General features: G+C 39.6%; 1 non-coding gene across 1 annotated transcript; it reads left to right on the forward strand.

The window, feature by feature from the left end:
- Nucleotides 1–959: 959 nt before the first annotated feature.
- On the forward strand, nucleotides 960–1,066 carry LOC120281360. The gene has a single exon (XR_005542549.1). It is a non-coding gene; the product is annotated as a small nucleolar RNA R71 (small nucleolar RNA).
- Nucleotides 1,067–14,661: the final 13,595 nt, after the last annotated feature.

The following is a 14,661-nucleotide window of genomic DNA, read 5'->3' on the forward strand; positions in this document are numbered from 1 at the left end:
TCAGGAACTTCTTGTACTGTTCATTATCTTGGTCATTTTTCAATCTAGAGGGATAAGGGATTCTTGGCTTGAAAGGCGGGGGTGCCACCTCTTTCTCTTTGCTTGTTCCCTCTTCTACCTCTATAACCTCGGGCGTGTTCTTTTGGCTTCTCACTCGGGAGCCCACCTTCAACCTCACGACCACTTCTCAAAGTGATCACCTTCACATGCTCTCTAGGGTTGGTCTCTGTATTGCTCGGCAAGCTTCCATGTGGCCTTTCAGAGAGAGACTTCGCAATTTGCCCCACCTGAATTTTCAAGGTTATGCAATGAGGCGGTGTGGTTGCGAAGTGTAATCTCAACTGATTCAAACCTTGTATTCGCAGATTGCACAAATCTAGTCAAGTGCTTCTCTAAGTCATTCATTCGGGTTTCCAAACCTGAGACTCTGTTTTTCACTTGAGGGGCTTGTTGTTGTTGTTGGAAACCCGGTGGCCCCATGGCCTTTTGTGGACCTTGATTTACTCCATGAGAAATTGGGATAATTCTTCCAACCCGGATTGTACGTATTGCTATATGGGTTTCCTTGAGGTCTCATGCCATTACCTACAAAATCAATGTTCTCCACCGAAGAAACATCACCGATAGAGATCGGGCAACCGGAGGGAGCATGTCCTCCACCACACCTGGTGCAATTAGTCAGCGCCGCCACTCTATTTGAAGTTAGAAGATCTAACTTCTTACTCAAATTCTCCACTTGAGCTGCCAATGAAGTTACCGCATCTATTTCATGGAGATCGGCCACCTTCTTCTTCTCCCGAGCATTCCATTGGTAGCTGTTTAACCTTATTTCTTCAATTAACTGTCGGGCCTCATCGGGGGTCTTGCTACCTAAGGTACCTCCTGCTGTCGCATCCAAGAGTTGCCTTGTACTCAGATTCAAACCATTATAAAAAGTCTGAACGATCATCTACTCCGGGAATCCGTGTTGCGGGCACTTTCTCAGGAGCTCCTTGAACCTTTCCCATGTCTCCAGTAGAGACTCCAATTCCAACTGAACAAAGGATGAGATCTCTTTCGTAAGCTTTGCTGATTTTCCGGGAGGGAAATAACGGGCTAGAAAGGCTTCTACCATCTCCTCCCTTGTGGTAATTGACGCTCTAGGTAATGAGTGTAGCCACTGCTTCGCTCTTCCCTTTAGGGAAAATGGGAAGGCTCGCAACTTGATTGCATCATCCGTCACCCCATTTATCTTCAGCATATCACACACCTCAAGAAAGCTCTCTATATGATCTGCTTTGGATCTTCATCGGCCAAAACCATTGAATTGTGCGGATTGCTGCAACATATGGATGAATGCCGGCTTCAGCTCAAGTTCGACTCGTAATCGGGAGACGCACAATATTCAGATCGTGTCCCCAACACGTAAGGTCCGGCATAATCGATAATGTTCACTCGTTGCTCATTACGTTTGCTCGCCATATTTTTCAGATTCTTCCACTTCCAAATCAACTGAGTTAGACTGTTCTTGGATAGGTTCTTTCCCTTTTCTTCTAAGTGTATGTTCAAGCTCAGGGTCTCCTTCAATCAATATTGAGGGATTCCCTCGGGTCATAACCTGGAGCTGCACCCAAAAAAGAAAGAAAAAGAAATCAGAACAATAATAGAATAAGAAGATATAGAATAGAATGTATAGTGAAATAGCTAAGAAAACAAAGTGCAAAGTATCTCTAAACGCCTAATCCCTGGCAACGGCGCCAAAAACTTGACAAGATCCCCTTGCGTATATCCCGCAAGTGCACGGGTTTGTCGAAGTAATAATCCCGGATGAGCGGGTATCGAATCCATAGGGAGTAGGGATTAAAAACATTTAATCCGCTTCTTAGCTATGTGAAGGATCAATAGTGATAAGTGTGACAATGATTCAATTCTCGAAAGTAAAAACAACAAGTAAGAGAGTACGAATAAAAGAGGAAGTAAGGCAATCTATAAAGATGTGGTACTCGGATAATGCTCCGCCTAGGACAATCGTTCAAGTGCAAGAACCCACTATTATGCTTCCTAATCAATGCAATGGTGAGTCGTGGAAATCCTTGAGTACATAGTCCCAAATCTAAGGTCAACTATGCCTAACTCTATACATGTCCCGGAGGAGAGATTAGATAACCTCTCAACCTCACACTCGAATAGAGTTGCAATGAGCTCTAGGGATTCCAAGTGATAAATCTCTTCCTAATTATAGACCTAACCCTTTGGTCCAGGTGGAAGGTCCCTAACAATGATTAAGCCTTAGATACTAAGATCATCTCAACGCTTCACTCCGTTGCACGCGCAACTAAGCCCCAGCGGAGGGTCATCCCTTAGACCATTCACTCTATCATGGCCGCAAAGAACTCAAGGAACGGAGGTAGAATCTATCACGTCAAAGGAGAAAGGGGACGCTCTTGTACCTCTCGACTCACCCTCTCAACCCTCTCCAACCTAGCTTTGTCTAATGCTCGCGGTGTGTCACTCACTCACAAGGTTACCAACAAGAACTCTAAACCCTAGTGTCACTCTAGGGGAAATGTTCATACAATCAAGCATTCAAGGTTGGAACTCACAATAAACATCAATTTATTGAAAGCATAATAAAGAGATTCAATGAAACAAATACATCCTAGGGTTTACAAATACCCAAGTACCCACTAGGTGTTTAGCTCTCCATGGAGCTAAGTACAATCAAAGAAATAGAATGTAAAAGCAATGAATCCATAAAGAAACCCCCTCGATAGTTGTGTCGATGGTCTTGTGGAAAGTCCTCTACTTGTTGTCCAAGGATTCCCTTGTTTGGTATAGGATACGCCTCGTCGGAAGCTCCCCTACCAACCTTCTTCCTTAGTAATGACGATGTCGGAGCCGTAGAACCTCTCCAAAACCTTAGTCAATACCTCTCAAAACCTTAGCCTAAACCCTCTCTCAAGTTGGGGAAAAGATTGAGAAAAGAATGCTGAAATCGGGGATGAAATCGGCTTTAAATAGGGCTGGAATCTGGCATCCACACGGTCTCGTAGATTTTTCACACGCCCCTGTGGAATTTCCACACAGGCGTGGGTAATTTCCACACGCCCGTGTGGATTCTCTGGAATTGTGATTTTTCTACCGGTCAGTAAACAATGTCGCTACAAGATTTTTGCTATAGTAATCTGCTATAGTACATGGCCTCAAATACTTCCCGAGTCCATACTTTCATCGAGGTGACGCAAACGGGCACACGTTCACGCCGTGGATCGCTTTTGCTTCTTTAATGACGGACAAGTTGGTGGAGATCTTGTTCTATGTGCATAAGTCGAATGCTTGAGTGTGACCGCCTCTTGTGCCCCTCCAAATGGTTGTGCTAACTCAAATACGAGGAGGTTGGCACACACTCTAGCATCTCACACCCGACCTATGTCTTCGCGTTTGAACCTTGGCAAGATTTCCTCCAAAATCAGTGCATTGTGATCCACATTGGCTTCTTTCCTTCATAATCGGCCTCACAACCCTACCTGCATGAAAGTAACATAAAAACACACATATTAGTGTAAAATTCTGAGAAAAGTAATGCTCAACATAAGGAAAGAATGCTTCGCATTCATATCACACAAGCACTTATCAGAAAGTAAAAGAAGAATAAATTGTTAAAGTGACTTCATACATGAAGTGTTCCTAATATCTCAAATATTCCCCAACAATGACGTCGAAAACTTGATAGGGATTCAAGCGTATGCGCCAATCAAGTAGTAAAGTGTGTGTGAAAGAAGGGTATCAATCCATAAGGAAGATTGAGACTACTATTACTAACCCTAATCCCAAAACGTTAGCCTAATAAGAGTTGTGATATTGTGCAAAAGAATTAGAAAACAAGCGCAGGACAAAGTAGAGAAATCAAAAGAAGAGGGGATGTCCGGGCATAGCATCCCTCTAGGGTTTTGTTAAGTGCATGACAAAGGTTATCTAAACATACAATCCTATTTGCACTGAGAGATTTTCTTAATTATACTAAATCCCTCATGCAAGGGTGAAATAGAGATTACCCTTAACCCGAATATAGAAGAGATGCAATTTATCCTTAATCTATTCCACGTGATTATAAAGAGCGAGGAAATAACTTGTCAAACAATTGGGAGGATTAAGAGAGAATAATTCTCCAAAGTACCCTATTGATAGGCTTACTCATAATCCCTTCTAATTACAGCATGTCTATGCTAGGTGGTTATTTCTACTTGTCACAAAGCACATCAAATATGAAAACTAGGGCTTTCACCACAACAGAAATCAAGCAATACAAACATGCAATTAGATTCAAATGTCATGGATTACAATTAAGAAACGAGTAAAATCATAAGGATCAACAACCAATGTCAATAGATAAAACCCTAGAGTTTAGCTATGCCCAAACATTTACAAAATTAGCCCTCTATTAATGGAGGACAAGCATTCAAATTACAAGACATGAAGAGACTAAAACAAAGCATTAAAAACACTCTTCTTCATCGTGCCGGAAGTTGATCGCCGGAGAATACCAAAGGACCTTCCGTGAATGCCACCAAGGTAAGCTTGACGGTTATGATATTCCTCACCTCAATGATGGAATCAAATCTCCTTACAAAAATCCTCCTTAAATCCCTGGAGATCTGCCTCTCTTCTTCCCTAGTCTCGCCTTCAAGAATAGAGTCAAAGATGCCCTAAAAATCCTCATCATATCTATATATACTATACCACTTATGGGCATAAGGACATGGTCATAGGGACCTGGGAATAATGGGTTGTGAGCCTTACGGGGGTCACTTATGGCCATAAGTCACATTTGTAAGGTCTTCTATCTTGTGTTATGGTCCATCTTACTACCATAAATGTTGTACCGTAAGCTTCTCTGAATTGCTTTGTCCTTATTTGGTTAATGACGAGAGAGTGCCATCTTCTTTGTTTTGGGTCTAAAACATTTCTTTTGGCTCTCTTTCATCTTTAAGTGATGCCCAAAACCAGAGAATGCAAAACACACTATGTTTAATGTCGAATTCCAAAATATACTTCTAATACATGCCTAATGAGTGTAAAAATGTTATAAAATAATTGAACATTGTACACTCATCACAAATCAAACATGTATAAATCTCTTGATAGAACAAATACATTGCATCAAAGATCACATAGAAGATTCGCATGAAGCACTTCAAATGACAAATATGAAAAAGAAAGAAATTCAATTACAACATCATCTCAAGATTAACCAATCTAAGATAACCAAAGAAATATTTAGCTCCACATGGTAAAGAGGATCACATTACCATCCAAAAAATCAAACATGAGTAAAAACATAGAAATAAAAACTTCCTTAATAATGCTTCTCCTCACACGAATGGATAAAACCCTAAATGATTGGTGGTAGATCTTATCTTCAATCTCTTGTTATTGCACCCATATCACTATCTTGGATCACATTTTGCTTGTCTTTTTTCAATCCTAATGGAAACCTCAACAACCATATAAGTCTCTCCAAAAGGTTCCCTTCAAAAACTTAACTTCTAGACTTTATTTTGCAGCAATCGTGATAGAGCACGCTCGTGCTTAGCGTGTGCTTAACCGATACACACCCATGCTTAGTTTAGCACACTTTTGCTCTTGGTTTTTTGGACATGCTTAGGGATGTGTTCAACTCTAGCATATACTTGTGCAAGTTTCATGCTCAGTTCTTCACAACATTTATTGGGATAGAAAGAGATTTCATCCTTACTTAGTATTAGGTTAGTTGTAAAACTTTGAGAGAAGCATTGAAAAATTGAAAAGTTTCTATAGCCCAACCTGACATCTATATTATTTCAGGTTTGAAGTCTTGCTACTTAGTTACGGTTTTAATTCTTTTAGTTTTCTCATAGCCATTCCATTTGAGTGGCTAGATAATAGGAGAAAGAAGAATACTAGTAGTTTCATCACTCATTGGATTGACATCTTGCAAGTTTTCGCACACTATATTTATTACTTGAATAATCCATGCACTTGCCAAGTTTGCATAGATCAAGTTTTTGGCACCATTGCTGGGTAATGTGATATTAGGAAATTTAGTATCTTATTAGTCTATCCATTTTTTTTATTTTTACAATTTACTTTTTTAATTCTCTTTTTTTTTTAGATTTGATTTACTTTTGTTTCTTTTGTCAGTTTGAAGTGGTGCATAAAATAAGCAAACCTTTTAGAGCTTTTGCAAGTGGATCCTAAGATTGAGAGAACCTTGAATAGATTACGGAGAAAGAAGTTGTCTGTGGAAGAAGAAAAATGAATCCAGGATCAGATATATTTGAACATCCAACAACCATAGTAGACGAGGACACATGAACCACATCAGATTTTGCGAAGCTTGCATTTTCCAAGACAGGATTGTGTATTATTAACCCAACAATGGCGGCTAATAACTTTGTACTCAGGTCAAATTTGATTCAAATCGTCTAGAACACTATATAGTTTGATGGGTTGGAGGATTAGAGTCCAACTACATGCGTTTCATGTTTCTTGTAGATTTTTGACATAGTGAAATTGATGTTGGAAGCCTCAAGCACAAAAGAACAACATTGCAAAAGAAATCAAACACTAAAACCCTTTAAATTTATAGCAAGCATAGAAAACAAAGCAAAAGCACTCTCTCTAAGAACGAGAACCTGCAGAAAAACAGAAGCAACCACACATTATCCATCCACTAACTTTCCCCTTTTACATTACCTACTAATCTTAGTCATAGGCCACCTGCCCAAAGCTAATGAAATCAATCCACTAAGCTACCATTCAGTCTTGCTGCCTTGAACTAAACACATAAGCTTGATGATATAATCTGAGCCATTGATTTTCTATAGAGATGATTCTACAGCAGCTGCTGAGAACTTTAAACTGCATTTACCTCCACTTCCTCAATAGCAACACCTGAACTACAAAACACAACTGAGACTTATTTACAAACCCAGACCAGACAACCGCCAAGATAACATCACACACAACCAAAGCTGAACTTTTCCAAACTACTTCAATCACACTCTAACAGCTTCCCCTTGATTGAAGATCACATACTCCAAGAGCATCTCTGAATTGAATATGCTTCTTTGCATTTAAGCTTTTAGTTAAAACATCTGCCACTTGCTCCTCAGATCTACAAAATTCAAGCTGAATTTCATTCTTCGTAACCAGTTCCCGTATATAGTGATATTTTATATCAATATGCTTCGTCCTGCCGTGCATTACGGGATTCCTTGCTATGGCAGTACAAGATTTGTTATCACAATAAATTGAATTTGGCTCCATTTGATTTACTCCACAATCATTCAGCAGCTTTTTAATCCATATTCCTAAACAGTAAGCAGAACACAAAGCTACATACTCAGCTTCAGTAGATGATAGAGCCACAACTTCCTTTTTTTTGACATCCAAGACACTGCACCTGTGCCAAATACAAAAACAACTCCAGAAGTACTTTTTCTATCTTCAAAACTACCACCCCAATCACTATCAGAATAACACAAAAGTTTACCATCAGTCCTTCTCTTGAATACAATTCCATAATGTAGAGTTCCAGCTAAATATCTGAGTAAATGCTTAGCTGCTCCAATGGCCATCTTCGTTGGTTTGTGCATTAATCGGCTAAGAAAACTCACAGGAAAAGAAATATCAGGTCGGGTATGTGTCACATACATCAATTTCCCTATCAACTTCCTATAACCAGTAAGATCTGTCATCAATTCTTGATTATTACTAATCAATTTATAATCTGAATTGATAGAATTCATCACAAGTTTACAATTTTGCATATTATAGGCCTTTAACAAATCTTCCACATACTTTTTCTGACAGATTTGAATATCCTGCTGAGTTTGCTTTACTTCTAATCCCAGGAAATAGGACATTAGACCCAAATCACTCATGTCAAACATTTGCATCATGTTCTGTTTAAATTCTGCCATCATCATCTCTGAAGATCCCATATAAATTAAATCATCTACATATATGCAAACAATCAGAATATTATCTTCAGCTATTAATTTCTTGTACAAGGTGTGCTCATTTTCACTCCTTTGAAATCCTTGTTCACAGAAATAAGTGTCAAGTTTCCCATACCAGGCTTTAGGTGCCTGTTTCAAGCCATACAAAGCCTTATGCAGTCGATACACCAAATGTTCTTTTCCCTAGAACTTCATACCCTCTTGGTTGCTCTATAAAAACTCCCTCACTTAACTCTCCATTGAGGAAAGCTGACTTCACATCTAGTTGATATACCAACCATTTTTTGTGAGCTGCCAATGCCAACAATAATCTAATTGTTTCCATCCTTGCGACTGGAGCAAAGATTTCATCGTAATCAACTCCAAATTCTTGTGCATACCCTTTAGCAACTAACCTGGCTTTATACTTCTGAATTTCACCATTTGGTTTATATTTGGTTCTATAAACCCACTTTACTCCAATGGCTTTCCTTTCAGCAGGTAACTCACACAAAGTCCATGTTTTATTTTTTTTCTATAGTTTTAATCTCCTCGGACATTGCCTGCCTCTATTCAATTGAGCTGACAGCTTCATCATAGGTTCCTAGATCAAGGACTGTTAAGGCAAAAGAACAACCCTCATAAATCTCCTTTAACATTCTCACCTTTTGTATAGGTGAAGTATCAATACTTGAATCACTCACAAACTCAGGTTGTCTTCTAAGCAAACTATTACTGCTGCTACTTGCTTCTGAATTTGAACTCTCCGAATGTCCAGTTACAGAACTTCCTGTGGATTCAGTCACTACTTTCATGTCTTGAAGAATTGACTTGCCTGTTACTGTAGAGCTTGTTTCATCCCATTGCCACAATTCATTTTCAGAAGATGTCACATCCCAGCTAATCACAATTTTCTTAGATTCTGGCACATAAATTCTGTAGGCCTTGGCATTAGTACAGTACCCAACAAAAACTCCTTTGAGAGCTCTCCTATCCAGTTTCTGCAAATTTGGAGTAGGCATATGTGTATATGCAACACAACCAAACACCTTTAGATGAGTTACTTTTGGTTTATAACCAAACCAGGCTTCAAAAGGGGTCTTATTTACAACAACATGTGTTGGAGAAATATTAGAGAGATAGACAGCAGTAACAAGTGCTTCTGTCCAAAAACTATTAGATAACTTACTTGAATTCAGCATGCTCCGGGCTCCTTCAACAAGTGTTCTGTTTTTCCTCTCAGCAACTCCATTTTGTTGAGGAGTATAGGGGGAAGTAAGTTCATGCTTAATACCATGATGTGAATAGTACAAGTCAAATTCTCTTGATGTAAATTCTTCCCCTCTTTCTGTTCTGAGAATTCTCAAATGTCGTCCTGTCTGCCTCTCAACAAAGACTAGAAACTTTTGAAAACAAGAGAAGACTTCATGCTTATACTTGAGAAGATACACCCAACTCATTTCGAGTATAATCATCCACAAATAACAAGAAATACTTATTGCCACCATGTGATTCACTTTGCATTGGTCCACACACATCTGCATGAACTAAATACAACCTTTGTTGTGCTCTCCATGATTTGCCTGATGAAAAAGGTTGTCTTCCTTGCTTACCATACACACAGTCTTCACAACAATTTACTGATTTCACATTTGGCAGCCCCACTATTAAATCATGTTGATTTAAAAACTATAATCCTTGAAAGTTTAAATGCCCATACCTTTTGTGCCACACCAAAGACATTTCTTCTCCTTTTACAGCCACATTAACCTGCTCAGTACCTGAAAACTCCATCGGATACAAATTGTTGCCATTCCTTTGAAGCCTCAACAATTGGTAACCAGTTTTAGCATTCACAATTCTGCACCCATCTTTGTGAAACACCACATCATAACCACTTGCTGTTAATTGCCCAATACTTAATAAATTATGAGCCAATTGAGGAACAAAATTGACATTATGAATTAATTTCTGATCTCCTTCTAACATCCTGACCACCACTGAACCTTTTCCTTGAACTTCAACTTTTTTATTATCTCCTAACTTCACTGTATGTCGTACTGATTCATCCAAAGTATAAAACAAGTCTTTTCTACCTGTCATGTGGCTTGAACTCCCACTATCCAACAACCAAACAAAAGAATCTGCAAACTCTTTTCCTTCATGTACAATGAAAAGACTACTATATGCACTAGAATTCACTTCACCCTGAGAATTGGAACTTGAACCTTTTTCAAAATTTTTTCCGGCCCGACAATGTGACTTAGTATGACCAAATTTCTTACAATTGTAACACTGTATATTCTGCAAGCCTCCTCTATTAAATCTCTGCCCACTAAATTGTCTTTGGCCTCTTGTAAACCTTCCAAATGGTCTTGAACCAATTCTACCCGTTTGCCAAGTAGGACTCTCATTAACAAACTATTGTCTCTGACCAACCTGTCTCTGATCACCATAACCACTTCCTCTATAACTGCCATCACCTCTACCTCTTCCTCTAAAGGTCCTGCCTCTCTCTCTGTGTGTACAATTCTGACCCCTCTTGACTCTCCATGCATCACAAAAGCCTTGTCTTCATGCTTCTCAAAAACTTGATTGAATCTAGCTTCATGAGCTTGCAAAGATCCACTCAATTCATCTAGAGTTACTTTAGACATATCCCTTGCTTCTTCAATTGAGGTGACAACATGGACAAATCTAGAAGATAGGCTTCTCATTACCTTTAATACAATGTCAGCATCTTTCAATTCACTACCCATACCTCTAATTTGGTTCACAACTGCTAAAATTCTAGTAATATACTGATGCATTGTTTCCTGCTCCTTCATCTGCAATAAATCAAAATTTTGCCTCAAGGTTTGTTGCCTCACTGAAACCATTCTGGAAGAACCTTGATTCTCATTCTTGAGATGATCCCAAGCTTCTTTAGCTATCTCAAACCTCACCAATCTATGAAGAATTGACTCATCCACTACTTGTTGTAGCAAGAAAAAAGCTTTTGCATCATCTTCCATCTCTTTCTCAGTTGGCTTCTTCTCTTCACTAAAACCCTCTTCAACAATTTTCCACAGCCTCTTAGGCCTGAAAAAAGTCTTCATCCTAAAGCTCCAGTGTTCATATCTTTCTCCTTTGAAAATTGGAAATAAAGCATGAGAAATTTCTGGTGTAGAGGAGGAAGCCATCTCTTTTACAGAATTAACTTCACCTTCACAACCACTGCACACCAAATCCAACTAGCAAAAACCTCTTAATGAACTCACAAAACCAATCCACCAACAACAACCAACAAAACAAAAAAACCCTTTCAAGTTATTACACCTTCAAACTGTAATTTTCACCTTCCATACCATGACAAAATCAACAACATTCACTGGAACACTGCCATACAACAAGCCCAAAAACATCAAGAAATTCACCACCAAACAACCACGAACCGCAGCTCTGATACCACTGTTAGAAGCCTTAAGCACAAAAGAGCAACATTGCAAAAGAAATCAAACACTAAAACCCTTTAAATTTACAGCAAGCATAGAAAACAGAGCCAAAGCACTCTCTAAGAACGAGAACCTGCAGAAAAACAGAAGCAACCACACATTATCCATCCACTAACTTTCCCCTTTTACATTACCTACTAAGATTAGTCATAGGCCACCTGTCCAAAGCTAATGAAATCAATCCACTAAGTTACCATTCAGTCTTGCTGCCTTGAACTAAACACATAAGCTTGATGATGCAATATGAGCCATTGATTTTCTATAGAGATGCTTCTACAGCAGCTGCTGAGAACTTTAAACTGCATTTACCTCCACTTCCTCAATAGCAACACCTGAACTACAAAACATAACTGAGACTTATTTACAAACCCAGACCAGACAACCACCAGGATAACATTACACATAACCAAAGCTGAACTTTTCCAAATTCTTCAATCACACTCTAACAATTGAATGGAGTACCAGATAATGCAATCAGATTGCAATTGTTTTCATTCTCATAGAAAAGTCAAGCCTTGCAGTGGTTAGAAAGTTTTCCAGCAGTTGTATTGCTATATAGGGCCAAACAATGGAATAGTTCACAACCAAGTACTTCCCGCATTCAAAGACGACCAAGCTAAGGTATAAGTTCACTTCATTTAGACTATCAGACTCAAAGATTATGCATACCGTATAGTATGAATTAAGGATTTGTTGAACCAATGTTTGCATCATGGGTTAGGAGGTTGGTTGCTTGTTCAATCATTTTATGATAGTAGCCCTTCTTTCACACACCAAACCATTGATGTAGTGGTAGGGGGAAATTTGGATAATTTAAGGCCTCAAGCTACATTACTAATGTTGAACAACTCATAGTGTGGCCATGGGGGTCCTGAAATCCTAAACCCTAACATTCCTCTGATGAATATGACATAAATCCTAAAGAATGCTGCAAAACTTGACCAACATGGTTTTCCTGTGGCTCAAATGAGATTGCAGGGGTCCTGGACTGGGATGTCATGTCATTAGCATAGCCACCAGCCACTACTTGATCACATGATCACTCATATGTGCTGTATTCAAACTCTTTATATCGGCTCAGAAACTTGATGAAAATTGATCCATAAGGGTTTCTTCTAATGCCAAGTAAGGCCTCTGGTGTCCCGAGTTAAGAAGTTGCCATTAGCTGTGTAGTTTACTTGGTGTTGTCATTCAATCACTTAATCACCTAAGCACACTCTAATTAGACTCTAAATCTGGCCGTACAAACTCAATGATACGTGAACCATGAGGGTTTCTTGTGATGCAAAGTTAGGTAATGGGTATCCCGGGCTAGGATGATGTCATCTCCCAAGTAGCTTGCCTAGCATTGCATGCTCGATCACTTAATCACTAAGCATGCTCCTATCAAACTTTTGATCCAACCCCACAAATTCGGTGAAACTTAACCCACAAGGTTTCTTGTGATGCCAAGTGAGGACACAAGATCCAGGGCTAGGATGGTGTCATCACCTAGGTAGTTTTCGTGGTGTCACCACTGGATCACTTACACCCGATCGACATCTCATTAAACTCCTAATTTGGCAGCGTAAAATTAACAAAACTTGACTCACAAGGGTTCTTTGTGATACCATGTGAGGCCAGGAAGTCTTAGTAGGGTTGCTAATGTCATTGAGACAGGTTGGACCCTGCATTGCTGCTCAATTACTTGATCACATGAACATGCTCCAATCAAATTCTTAATCCAATCATGCAAATTGGCGAAACTTCATCCACTTGATTTTATTGTTATGATAAATATACCCACACAGGTCCTGGGCGAGGACACCACCATATCGGAACAATACCATGACTCATTAATTGATCACCCATGTGTGCTTCAATCAAACTCTTGATCAGGCCATGAAAACACAGTGAAACTTATACTAATAAGATTCCAGTGATGCCAAGTAAGGCATTGGATGTCTTAGGTTGGGATGCCATCGTCGCCTAAGTGGTTGATAGTTGCTTGATCACTTGATCACCTAAGAAGTCATCTATCAAACACTTGATCCGGTACCACAAACTTGATGAAATATGACCCCTTGTAAAGCCAAGTAGGGTCACAAGGGTCACATGGGTCCCAAGCCAACATGTCACTATCGCCCGGGTGGCAGCTTGGTACCATCACTTGATCACTTTATCACTTGAGCTCACTCCAATCAAACTCTTGATATAGCCATACAAACTTGGTGAAATTTAATCCATAAGAGTTTCTTTTTATGCTAATTTAGCCAACTGGTCTCTTGCGCTGGGACCTCACTGTCACTTACAAGGGCTGGCCAAGCACCACTACTTGATCACTTGATCATCGAGTGAGTTCTAATCCTTTGATCTGGCATGAAAGCAGAATTCAAATCTCTCTTCCCTCGGCAGAGTTCGCTACTGGCACAACAGGTTAGTGCCTTACCACACCTCATGAGAGGAAAAGAAAGAGGCATGCTTCCTATCCAAACTTGGTAAAACTTGACCTATTGGGTTTCTTGTGATGCTAAGTGAGCATGCAAAGGTCCGGGGACGAGATGATGTAATTATCGAAGCAACCAACCTAGCCCCGTCTCTTGATTAATTGATCACAAAACACCACAAGATCAAACTCTTAATCCGGCTATGCAAAACTTGGTGAAACTTGACACGCATGGGTGTCTTATGATGCCAAATAAGACAGAGGGGGTTCTAGGTTAGGACACAGCCATTGCCCAAACGGCCAGCCCTGCACTCTAGCTCGATCACTTGATCACCAGAGTGCTTCTATTACATTGTTTATCTAGCCACACAAACTCAACAAAACTTTAACCATGAGGCTTTCTTCTCATCTTAAGTGAAGCAGTAGGGATCCCAGGTCAGGTCATTAGCTCACTAGGTAGTACTACCACCCAAATGTTTTATATGGCCAGGTAAACTTAGCTAAATCTAAACCTTTGGGATTTCTTGTGATGCCAATTGAGAAAGTGGGAGTCCAAGAATGGGACACTGTCTTCATCAGAGTAGTCATGCAGTTCGGTCACACAATTACTTGATCACATGTGCTTACTCCAAAAGAATTCTTGATCTGGTCATGCAAACTCAAGGATGCCAAGTAAGGTGATAGGGGACTTGAGTTCAGAAACCTCCGTCATTTGAGTGGTTGGCCAATGCCATGGCATAATCACTTAATCACATGAACATGCTCCAATAGGATTCTTGAT

This window comes from Dioscorea cayenensis, chromosome 2 (assembly GCF_009730915.1).
Source record: "Dioscorea cayenensis subsp. rotundata cultivar TDr96_F1 chromosome 2, TDr96_F1_v2_PseudoChromosome.rev07_lg8_w22 25.fasta, whole genome shotgun sequence".
Classification (NCBI taxonomy): domain Eukaryota; kingdom Viridiplantae; phylum Streptophyta; class Magnoliopsida; order Dioscoreales; family Dioscoreaceae; genus Dioscorea; species Dioscorea cayenensis.